Below are 11,288 nucleotides of genomic sequence, written 5' to 3'. Positions count from 1 at the left end.
AACATAACCCTGACCCTTACAGTGACCCCGACCCTGACCTGAACAACCAACTGACCCTGACTGTGAGCCTGACCCTAACACTAACCCTAAATGTAACCCTGACCCTGACACTAACACGGGCTCTCCCCAGAATCCTATCGCTGAACCCAACCCTAACACTAACCACTAACCCTACCACGGACCCTGATCCTAACAAGCTCTAACCCTAAACGTCAACCAAACGCTAACCCTAACACTAACCCTAATTTAACAATAACCCTATACCTGACTATGATCATAACCCTAACCCTGAACTTTGCCTATACCAGACCCTGACCCTATACGTGACCCTGGCCCTGAGCCTAAACCTAACCATGACCCTAACACTGACCACTACATAACCCTGTCGCTGACCCGAATGTGGACTTTAAACCAATACCTGATCCTGACCGTAACCCTGACACTGGCCCAAGATTTCACCCTGACCCTGACCCAGACCATGACCATAAATCTTACCCTGACCCTAACAGTGACCCGACCCTGACCTGAACACTGAACCTGACCCTGACTGTGAGCCTGACCCTAACTCTAACCCTAAACGTAACCCTGACCCTAACACTAACACGGGCCCTAACCCGAAACCTAACGCTGAACCTAACCCTAAAACTAACCCCTAACATTATCACTGACCCTGACCCTAACCCGGTCTAACCCTAACCCTCAACCTACCTCTAACCCTAACCCTAACCCCACTTTAACAATAATCCTGACCCTCTCCCTGAACCTGATCATAACCCTAACTCTGAACTTTGCCTATGTCAGCCCTTAACCTTAAACCTGACCCTGGCTTTGACCTTAACACTGACCCTAACCCTGAAGGTAAACCTAACTCTCACCCAATCCATGATCCTGACAGAATCATAACACTAAAGCTAACCCTGATCCTGAACCTACACATAAAACAGAACCTAAACATAAAGCTGACCTTACCATAACCATGAACCTAACCCTGAACCTGAACCTAACCCTGACACTAAACCTGTCCCAAACCTAACCCTGACCCTGACATGAACCTTTTCCCCCAAACCTAAACTTGAACCTGACCCTAAATCTGACGATGACCCTGAACCTAAACCTAAACCTAACCGTCACTAACACTGACCCTGACCCTGACTCTGACCATAACCTTAACCGTGACCCTACTGTGAGCCTGACCCTAAACCTAACCATGAACCTAACCCTAACCCTGACCCCTACCCTAAGCCTTACGCTAACCCTGACCCCAATGACGTCTAACCCTAACCCTGATCCTAAGTCTTTCTTAACCCTAAACCGAACACTAACCTAGTCTATACCCAGCTTTGTTCTCTCCAGCGAGGACAACAGCTGCACCCAGGTCTCCCAGGAGCTTGGGGGAGGCTGTATGGGGGTCATTGGATTGGCACTGCATTAAGTGTAGGGTGAGCCTTGAGCAGCTTGGGGACCGGTGGCACAGGGAGCTCTGGTGAAGCAGAAAGTTTGGTAAGGAGCCCCCAGGCAGTGTTGAACTCACTTACCTGACGACAGAACCCAACGGAATAGGAACCTTTGTATCAAGGCACGCCATTACAGAGAAAACCCCCCATCCAAGCTCATTTCAAAGCAAATCCTAAAGGAAGCGACATGTTCTGCTGTACTGAAGCCTAGAGGATGCAGGGAGAAGAGAGCTCGCCTGCCAGACATGTCCCCTCCATGGCAGGTCATATCAGGTTTCCCCAACGCCCAAGGCCCTTTGGCTAAAAAAATCAAAAGGTGACACCAGGGGGCTCAGAGACAGAGAGTCCCACACCTTATGATCAACCAGTGTAGCCCTAGGTCTCCTCCCCGTCTGTGTGTGTGTGTGTGTGTGTGTGTGTGTGTGTGTGTGTGCCTCTGGGTGTCCGTGTGTCTGTGTGTAAAGAGGACCTGGCCATGCCATCGTGGGTGGAGATGCCACAAGCAGGATCAGGCTGATGAGGGTTTAGATGTCTGGTGGGCAAGTTATGTTCACACCCCGGTTTAAGGCTGCTTAAGGGGGATCGGGTGGAGGGTCTACACCCTTATGCCCAGGGTTTATCCTGAGACCCTGAACGGATGGGTCCATGACCCAGGAGCGGGGCTAACCCTAACAGTAACCACTAATCCTGACCCTGACACTGATTGTGAGCCTGCCCCAAACCCTAACCCAAACCTTGACCCTGACCCTGACCCTATCTGTGATCCTGACCGGAACCCTAAACCTAAACCTAAGCCTGACACTGACCCTGATGTGGACCCTGAACCTAAACCTAACATTGATATTACTGTAACCAGGACTCATAACTAACCATGACCCTGACCATGACCCTAATCCTAACCCTGACGCGGACATAACCCTGACACTAACCATACCCATGACCGTGACTGTGAGCCTGACCCTAACCCTAAACCTAAATGTATCTCTAACCATGACCCTAATACGTACCCTGAAACTAAACCTAACGCTGACCCTGACCCTAACACTAACCCCTACCCTAAACCAAATCCTAACCCTGACCTTACGCTGTCTAACGCTAACCCTAACCATAACCCTACTTCTAACTCTAACTCTAACCCCAATCCCAAACGCTACCGACAAACCTAACTGTGACACTGAACCGAACATTGACTCTATACCAAAGCCTGACCCTAAACCTGACCCTGGCCCTGACCTTCACCTGACCCAGACCCTGACCCTTATCCTAACCATGACACTAACACTAACCACTACACAATCCTGTCCCTGACCCGAATGTGGACTTTAAACCAATACCTATACCTGACCCTAAACCTGACACTGGCGCTAAACTTCACCATGACCCTCACCCAGACCATGACCATAAACCTAACCCTGATGCTAACAGTGACGCCGACCCTGACCTGAACACTAAACCTGACCCTGACTGTGAGTCTGACCCTAACACTAACCCTAAATGTAACCCTGACCCTGACACTAACACGGGCCCTCCCCCGAATCCTATCGCTGGTCCCAACCCTAACACTAACCACTAACCCTACCACAGACCCTGATCCTAACAAGCTCTAACCCTAAACGTCAACCAAACGCTAACCCTAACACTAACCCTAACTTTAACAATAACCCTGACCCTATACCTGACTATGATCATAACCCTAACCCTGAACTTTGCCTATACCAGACCCTGACCCTATACGTGACCCTGGCCCTGAGCCTAAACCTAACCATGACCCTAACACTGACCACTACATAACCCTGTCGCTGACCTGAATGTGGACTTTAAACCAATACCTGATCCAGACCGTAAACCTGACACTGGCCCAAGACTTCACCCTGATCTTGACCCAGACCATGACCATAAATCTAACCCTGACCCTGGCAGTACCCTCACCCTGACCTGAACACTAAACCTGACCCTGACTGTGAACCTGACCCTAACTCTAACCCTAAATGCAACCCTGACCCTGACACTAACACGGGTCCTCCCCAGAATCCTATCGCTGAACCAACCCTAGCACTAATCCCTAAGCCTACCACGGACCCTGATCCTAACAAGTTCTAACCCGAACCGTCCACCAAACGCTAACCCTAACACTAACCCTAAACTTTAACTTTAACTTTAACCCTATACTTGACTATGATCATAACCCTATCTCTGAACTTTGCCTATACCAGACCCTGACCCTATACCTGATCCTGGCCCTGAGTCGAAACCTAACCATGACCCTAACACTGACAACGATATAACCCTGTCGCTGACCCGAATGTGGACATTAAAACAATACCTGATCCTGACCGTAAACCTGACACTAACCCTAGACTTCACCCTGACCCTGACCCAGGCAAACACCAGAAACGTAACCCTGACCCTAACAGTGACCCTGACCCTGACCCTAACCATAACCCTGACACTAAATGTGAGCCTGACCCTAACTCTAACCCTAAACGTAACCCTGACCCTGACACTAACACGGGCCCTGACCTGAAACCTAACGCTGAACCTAACCCTAAAACTAACCCCTAACATTATCACTGACACTGACCCTAACCTGGTCTAACCCTAACCCTCAACCTACCTAGCCCTAACCCTAACCCCACTTTAACAATAATCCTGACCCTCTACCTGACCCTGATCATATCATACCTCTATCTCTGAACTTTGCCTATGTCAGACCTTAACCTTAAACCTTACCCTGGCCTTGACCTTAACACTGACCCTAACCCTGAATGTACACCTAACTCTGACCCAATCCAAGATCCTGAACAGAATCGTAACCCTAAAGCTAACCCTGATTCTGAACCTACTCATAAAACAGATCCTAAGCATAAAGCTGACCTTACCATAACCATGAACCTAACCCTGACCCTGACCCTAACCCTGACACTAAACCTGTCCCAAACCTAACCCTAACCCTGACATGAACCTTGCCCCCAAACCAAAACTTGAACCTGACCCTAAATCTGACCATGACCCTGAACCTGACCCTAAACCTAACCGTCACCCTAACACTGACCCTGACCCTGACTCTGACCGTTACGCTAATTGTGACCCTACTGTGAGCCTGACCCTAAACCTAACCATGAACCTAACCCTAACCCTGACCCCTACCCTAAGCCTTACGCTAACCCTGACCCCAACGAGTTCTAAACCTAACCCTGACCCTAAGTCTTTCTAAACCCTAACCCTAACACTAACCTAGTCTAAACCCAGCTCTGTTGCCTCCAGCGGGGACAACAGCTGCACCCAGGCCTCCCAAGGGCTGGGTGGAGTCTGAATGGGGGTCACTGGATGGGCACTGCATTGAGTGGAGTGTGAGCCTGAGCAGCTTGCGCACTGGTGGCTCAGGGAGCTCTGGTACAGCAGGAAGTTCGGTAAGGAGCCCCCAGGCAGTGGTGACCTCACTTCCCTGACGACAGAGCCCAACAGAATTGCAACCCATGTATCCAGGCAACCCATTACAGAGAAAAACCCCCTGCCCAGCTCATTTCTAGGCACATCCTAAAGGAAGCGACATGTTCTTCTGCTGTACTGAAGCCGAGAGGATGCAGGGAGAAGAGAGCTCGCCCGCCAGACACGTCGCCTCCCTTCAGGTCATATCATGTTTCCCCAATGCCTCAGACCCTTTGGCTAATAAAATCAAAAGGTGACACCAGGGGGCTCAGAGTCAGAGAGTCCCACACCTTCTGATCCACGGGTGTAGCCCTAGGTCTCTTCCCTGTTTCTGTGTGTGTGTGTGTGCCTCTGGGTTGCTGTGTAAAGAGGACCTTGCCATGCCATCGTGGGAGGAGATGCCCCAAGCAGGATCAGGCTGATGAGGGTTTAGATGTCTGGTGGGCAAGTTATGTTCACACACCAGTTTAAGGCTGGTTACGTGGGATCGGGTGGAGGGTCTACACCCTTCTGCACAGGGTTTATCCTGAGACCCTGAACGGATGGGTCCATGACCCAGGAGCGGGGCTAACCCTAACAGTAACCACTAACCCTGACCCTGACACTGACTCTGAGCCTGCCCCAAACCCTAACCCAAACGCTGACACTGACCCTGACCCTGACACATTATGCCCCGCCAATGCTTAAGTACAAAGAGGGCACAAACACGCATTGTGACCCTCAGCGTGAGTCCAGTCCTCTAGTAAGTCCTCTCAGTGGCTGGACCATTAGACGTCATAATGGGCTTGTCATGCCCCTAGGCCCCAAGTTTTAACCAGCTTTCTGGTTGTCCCCTCGCCCCTCCCCAGGGCTCTGCTCTGGAAACTCTGTTTTGGTGGGACACCTGAGGTAAAAGCAACAAAACCAACTCCTCCCATCTCAAAGAATAACCCCAAACTCTTCAAACGGGCCAAATGCCCAGAGAGGAAAACTCGTCCATGGCCCATGAGGCCACCCGGACATTCCACGGCCATCAGTGACACAATATCCAGAGACAAAATCTTGAGCAAGCGTCTCACACTTGCCCCCTTGTTCATATCCTGAAGAGTTCTCCTCACTGTCTGTAGATCAGTCCTGCAATACCTACGACCCAAAACCTAAGCCGAGTTTTTGTTTTCAGACAACTGTCCCCATAGCCCTGGCCCACAAAACCTACAGGCACAGGTTCTTGGAGCCAAACCTGAGGACTGTACCTGGGAATTCTGCCCATTCCATTGGCCACAAACCTAGAAATAGGATGATAAACCTCCAAAGTGCCCGGGGCCATCCCAATAGTGTTGATTGCCCAGGAAAAACAAGGGCGGTCTGACACCAGCTGAGCATCTACCTGCACTTAGACCCGTGGACAGATGTCCCCAGAGGTAAATTGCAGTGAGCAGGCCCCTAGATCCTAATCGGATCCATTGCTTTGTTGTCCAGGCATCTCTCCTCAGAGGCCTGGATTCCAATAGCAGCATATGGCTGTTTCTTGAGGCACCCATCAGAAGAAATCTCGTCTCCACGTGGGAATCTTGCACATTGGAGCTGAGTCAAAGCCTCTGGTTAGGAGAACCCTTCAGGGACCCTGTGCCACTGCCTCATTCCAAGTTCTCCATGGACACAAACCCACATTAGGACCCATCCACAAGAGAGTCCATTTCAACTCAACCCTCTCAGTTTCTCCCCCAGATCCAGCAGATCTAACCTGTCTTGTCACTAGGACACAAGAGGAATGAGAGTCGGGCTTCCCAGCCATCCATCCTTAGAACCCTACTCGGAATCGATCCGTATGGGAAGTCCTGGAGCCAACCAACAGGTCTCAATCTCCCTGCAGAAGAATCTTTACGGTTTGGAGCATCTCACAACTCCCATCGTGGGAAAAATTCCATGGCCTCGTGATCCACCACCTCTTCATGAAGAGGGCCATAAGGGACAAAAAATCCAACCTGAGCGTTTGTCAGATCTTCACCTGATTTCAGATGCACGAGATCTTGTTTCATCTGCAGAGCGTACCTGCCATGCCCTTGCCCAGACCCTAAGGTTGCTTGTGTTCTCAGACTTCTGTCCTCAACTCCTGGCCCACAAGCCCTCCAGTTTGGCAATTCCAGAACTAAAATGCAGCCCTCTGCCTGCCCTCCAGAAGAAAAAACATTGCCCTCTGGGGCTAACCAGAAACCCCCGAAATATATGGGGGAAATATCCCTAGAAAAACAGCTATAATAACTGGCTGCTCTTTATTGATCCAGATCCTGCCGTAGGCAAAGAAGAGCTGGTTTTAGCCAGAGGATGATCTCCGTTTGTCTTCATGATCTGGCATTTCCTGCAAGCCCGGCATGGGGCTCTGCACTATAGCTGCAAATGCTGGGGGGCCCTCACTGTCCCTTTTCTCTTCTCAGAGGGACAACGGGCATGTCCATGGTGCAGTGTGACAGGCTTTACAACAGGGAGATAAAAGACTGCGAAGGGTAGGTTGGAGCTAGGAAAAACAACTTAGGAACAGATTTTTAGGGGAGGTGATAGACAAGGGCAAAGTGAAGAATGAGGATGAGTGTGTCAAGTTTCAAAGTGCCAGGAGGCAGCACACTGCATTTGGGAAACTACAGCAAGTTCATGACAACCGACAGCTGATCTGGCAGCATCACCTGGGGATGGAGGCTGAGCCCCGGGGTTAACACTGGGGGTGAGATGGTTTGTATACTATGGCGAGGAGGAGAGGTACTACATTGTGGGGGCACAGGGAGCTACCGGAGGATTTCAAATATCAGAATCGTAACCATAATAGTGTATTTGATTGCATCCTAGCTTTCATCAAGGGTAAGATGCACTATAGTTTATGTTCGACTAAGAAAGAGAAATGCTGTCAGTTAAACTAGGATATGTCATCAAGTACAAGGTGAGTGCCATCTTAAGAGATATTAAAATGGGGGGGTGGAAAAATCTTAAAACTATAAATTGTGGTACTAGAATAATTAAGAAAAGTTCGAACACTTGGATCAACTAAAATAGTGATTATTGCTTACCATGTGCCCTAACTATATTAAGTCTTAGAACAAGAGACGTTCTCATCTTGATGCTGCGCAGCTGTTAGACCCAAAGTACAGAGCGCAGTTGCCAATGACCAGCAGGCCCCAAGTGCCATGTGAAGACTCTAAGATCAACTGCCTTTGAGAGAGGAAACAGTTGAGATTGGGCTTTATGAGGTAGAGAATTATTAGCTGGGAAAGTAGGAAAATTGACACAGAATCGGAATTGATGCCCCTACATGACAGAGTTGGTGAAACTTCCCTTCTCAGAGATCTTGAGGCTCCTCAGAAATGTATTTTTCATTTTGGACAGAACATTCAGGATAAATATGATCTGTTCGAGTTCCTGGTTCTCTCATCAGGACTTTTTCTTAGGCTTCACTGGCACAAGAAAAGGGTTTTGATAGTCCAGGGTAAATCCTGACAAAAGGAAAGCACGGTATCTATGAAAAACTAACCACTCAGAAGAGAACAACAGATAAAAGGCCAGAACGACCTGTCCCTGCAGGATAGGTAAGGCTGGTCCAACAACAGGGATAGAGGGGAAGTGCCTGTCTCCTGCTAGAAGAGCTAGAGAAGTCCCCTTCCGGAGAGACCACCAGGAGAGGAGAGCAGTAGGTGCTGATGGTGAATATTTTAATCAGCCGAGAAGGTCATAATGACAAAGTTCCATGATCAGAGTAAACATATGGGATTAAAAAATAAAAAATAAGAAAAGATTTTTTTTAAAAAAGACTTTTTTTTAAGGAATTTAAACAAAAGTCCTTTTTAAGAGACAGTTGGCTGTTTAAACCAAAAGTACAACTCACTGAGAGAATCACCGCATTATTCATTGGGGTAGAAAGGACCTGGAATGTAGAAAGACCTATTCTGCAGAGGAAAAAATAGAATCACTAACCGGCCTCATGCCTTGCACAGCCAGTGGCTAGAATCCCTGCCTCATGAGACCCTGTGCTAGAAGGCCGCTAGAACCATCTCAACTATGTTAGTCTTTCTTGGAAGCCAACAAGTGTTTGCCCAGTTAAGAGCACGGTAACAATCAGTCACATTATGTTATAATGATTGTCGATATCTTTAAAAGCCTTGTCAAGTTCCTTTTTGAGTAACCCTCACCCCACCCTTAGAGAAATTTATGTGGTTCACCTCTTTGAAATACCTCATTGTTGTTCCACATTTATCATAGCCAAAAAAAAAAAAAAAAAAGGCTTTTTATTAACAAAGTATTCAGAAGGGGGCGCCACTGTAAACAATGAGAGTTTTCGCTGCCGGGACGATTTTGTTGCAGAAACCGCTGAAAGCAATCAGGTTAGAAAGAGCCAAGGGCTGGAGGCATTTTTAAAATTACAAAAACCGAACCAAATCAAACCAAAACAAAAATCAAAAATCAAAACCAATGGCCTAGATTTCAAGTTTGCTACTAAAGGCATGACATTCTCCTAAGACATGCAAGTGACTTGATCACTTTATTTATATATTTATATTTGAAAAAGAAGGAACTATTTGATGCAGCAAATCCACGTTGATTAAAAATTACCAGATATGGGGTCACCTGCGTGGCTCAGTGGTTTAGGCCTCTGCCTTTGGCTCAGGTCATGATTTCAGGGTCCTGGGATGGAGCCCCACATTGGGCTCTCTGCTCAGCGGGGAGCCGGCTTCCGCCATCTCTCTCTGCCTCCCTCTCTACCTACTTGTGATCTGTCTGTCAAATGGGTAAATAAGATCTTTAAAAAAAGAATTACTAGATGTGAAATACATCGAGGGTATGGGAAGGAAAATGATTTCACCTGATCTGAATAGGAAGTGGTTGAAGCCTGAATTAAAGTGCTATAAAAAGAGTAAAGACCTGGGAAATATATGGGGAAAATCCCTGGACAAGCAGCAATAATAACTGGCTGCCCTTTATTGATCCAGATCCTGTGGTAGGCAAAAAAGAGCTTGTTTTAGCCAGAGGATGATCTCCGTTTGTCTTCATGATCTGGCATTTCCTGCAAGCCAGGCATGGGGCTCTGCACTAGAGCTGCAAATGCTGGGGGGCCCTCACTGTCCCTTTTCTCTTCTCAGGGGGATAATGGGCATGTCCATGGTGCAGTGTGACAGGCTTTACCACAGGAGATAAAAGACTGCCAAGGGTAGGTGGGAGCTGGGAAAAGCCACTTAGGAACAGATTTTCAGGGGAGGTGATAGACAAGGGCAAAGCGAAGAATGAGGATGAGTGTGTCAAGTTTCAAAGTGTCAGGAGGCAGCACAGTGCATTCGGGAAACTACAGCAAGTTCATGACAACTGACAGCTGATCTGGCAGCATCACCTGGGGATGGAGGCTGAGCCCCGGGGTTAACACTGGGGGTGAGATGGTTTGTATACTATGGCGAGGAGGTGAGGTACTACACTGTGGGGGCACCGGGAGCTACTGGAGGATTTCAAATATCAGAATCGTAACCATAATAGAGTATTTAATTGCATCCTAGCTTTCATCAAGGGTAAGATGCACTATAGTTTATGTTCGACTAAGAAAGTAAAATGCTGTCAGTTAAACTAGGATATGTCATCAAGTGCAAGGTGAGTGCCACCTTAAGAGATATTAAAATGGGGGGGTGGAAAAATCTTAGAACTATAAATTGTGGTACTAGAATAATTAAGAAAAATGTTACAAGAACACTTGGATCAACAAAAAAATTGATTATTGCTTACCATGTGCCCCAAACTATATTATGTCTCCAAAAATTTTATATCATTTGATAGGTCAGATATATATAAAATTACATTTAAAGTTTTAAAAATATCAGCAAATATTTTCATTTAAATGCAAATTTCAAAGAAAATCTACTTTTCCAAACACAACTTTTTATCCTATTGTTTTTTAATTTTGTCGACAACTGATAACAAGTTTAGGGAGACTATAAATGTTTAATCGAAAAAAATGATTAATAGATGTAGGTTCAAATTATTATGTTCCATTAAAAATGATTTATTCTTTGATGAACATCTGTTTGGTAATATGTTGTATCCAGATATAGTAAATTAATGACATATATAAAATTATAGGGAAATGACACCTTCCGTTCCATTATGAGTAGAGCTTCTAAAATGCTATTTGTCACAATCTGTCATCTTGTCATTATGTAGCATTATGTAACATTTAAAAAATGTATACTCTTCATTTTGAAGTCTTTTAGAAATCTAAAATATGACTTTCTATGGTTTGTGTTTCCATATTCCTTTATTGCCAGTTTGAACAAATCCACATGCTTTGATTCAAAGGTAATAAATTCCTCTTCTTTGGAAAAATGATGTTTATTTTTGTTCTCTCACCCTTCGCAGGTGGTTTCATTTTAGCACACTTCAGAGTTATAATTTCATGCTTAT

The sequence above is a fragment of the Mustela nivalis genome, assembly GCF_964662115.1.
Source record: "Mustela nivalis genome assembly, contig: HAP1_SCAFFOLD_1083, whole genome shotgun sequence".
Classification (NCBI taxonomy): Eukaryota; Metazoa; Chordata; class Mammalia; order Carnivora; family Mustelidae; genus Mustela; species Mustela nivalis.
The sequence above is the reverse complement of the archived record's forward strand: the minus strand, read 5'-3'. Positions refer to the sequence as shown.